Consider the following 1822-nt stretch of genomic DNA (forward strand, 5'->3'; position numbering starts at 1 on the left):
GCCCAACTATGGAAGTCCTTACCCTGGAACACCCACCTTTGGCAGCCAGCCAGGGCCTCCCCAGCTACTGCCTCCTAAGCGCCTGGATCCTGATGCCATCCCAAGCCCTATTCAGGTCATTGAGGATGACAGGAATAACCGGGGTTCAGAGCCATTTGTTACTGGAGTCCGGGGCCAGATGCCACCCTTAGTCACCACCAACTTTCAGGTGAAAGACCAAGGAAATGCAAGTCCTTGATACATCCGGTGCACATCCTATAATATCCCGTGCACATCTGACATGGCTAAGCAGGCTCAGGTGCCCCTGGCAGCTGTCATCAAGCCTTTGGCAAGGCTGTCCCCAGAAGAGGCTTCACCGTATGTCATGGATCACGGGGAATCTGGGCCTTTGCGCTGCAATCGCTGCAAAGCGTACATGTGTCCCTTTATGCAGTTCATTGAGGGAGGGAGGCGTTTCCAGTGCTGCTTTTGCAGCTGTATCAATGATGTCCCCCCCCCCAGTATTTTCAACATCTGGATCATACAGGCAAATGTGTGGATGCTTATGACCGTCCTGAGCTCTCTCTGGGCTCTTATGAATTCTTGGCTACTGTAGCTTATTGCAAGAATAATAAGTTTCCCAGTCCTCCTGCCTTCATCTTCATGATTGATGTCTCCTACAATGCCATCAGGAGTGGTCTTGTCAGACTCCTCTGTGAGGAGCTCAAGACCCTGTTGGACTTTCTGCCTAGGGAGGGCGGGGCAGAAGAGTCTGCAATCCTGGTTGGATTTGTCACCTACAATAAGGTGCTCCATTTCTACAATGTGAAGAGTTCATTGGCTCAGCCACAGATGATGGTCGTGTCTGATGTGGCTGACATGTTTGTACCACTCCTGGATGGCTTCCTGGTCAATGTCAATGAGTCCCGGACAGTCATCACCAGCCTCTTGGACCAGATTCCAGAAATGTTTGCAGACACAAGAAAGACAGAGACAGTATTTGCTCCAGTTATCCAGGCTGGAATGGAGGCTCTGAAGGCTGCTGAATGTGCAGGGAAGCTGTTTCTGTTCCACACATCCCTGCCCATCGCAGAGGCACCAGGAAAATTGAAGAACAGGGATGACAGGAAGCTGATCAACACAGACAAGGAGAAGACTCTGTTCCAGCCTCAGACAGGTGCCTATCAGACGCTGGCCAAAGAGTGTGTGGCCCAGGGCTGCTGTGTAGACCTCTTCCTCTTCCCTAACCAGTATGTGGATGTGGCCACTCTCTCTATGGTGCCCCAGCTGACTGGTGGCTCTGTCTACAAATATGCTTGCTTTCAGGTGGAGAACGACCAGGAACGGTTCCTGAGTGATCTGTGTCGGGATGTGCAGAAGGTTGTTGGCTTTGATGCTGTGATGCGGGTCCGGACAAGCACGGGTATCCGTGCTGTAGATTTCTTTGGGGCTTTCTACATGAGCAACACAACAGATGTGGAGGTGGCTGGGCTGGATGTGGACAAGACGGTGACTGTGGAGTTCAAGCATGATGATCGGCTTAATGAAGAGAGTGGAGCCCTCCTGCAGTGTGCCCTGCTCTACACTAGCGGTTCAGGACAGCGTCGGCTCTGTATCCACAATCTAGCCCTCAACTGCTGCACCTAGCTGGCTGATCTGTATTGAAACTGTGAGACCGACACACTCATCAACTACATGGCCAAGTTTGCATACCGGGGTGTCCTAAACAGCCCTGTGAAGACTGTTCGCGACACTCTCATCACCCAGTGTGCCCAGATCTTGGCCTGTTACCAGAAGAACTGTGCCAGCCCTTCCTCTGCAGGACAGTTGATCCTTCCTGAGT

At 52.1% G+C, this 1822-nt stretch overlaps 1 pseudogene; it reads left to right on the forward strand.

Moving 5' to 3' along the window:
- The window catches only part of LOC102852536, a 13604-nt pseudogene that overhangs the window by 824 nt on the left and 10958 nt on the right, over positions 1–1822 (forward strand).

The sequence above is a fragment of the Elephantulus edwardii genome, unplaced genomic scaffold (assembly GCF_000299155.1).
Source record: "Elephantulus edwardii isolate Elephantulus edwardi_28Jun2011 unplaced genomic scaffold, EleEdw1.0 scaffold00133, whole genome shotgun sequence".
NCBI classification, from domain to species: Eukaryota; Metazoa; Chordata; class Mammalia; order Macroscelidea; family Macroscelididae; genus Elephantulus; species Elephantulus edwardii.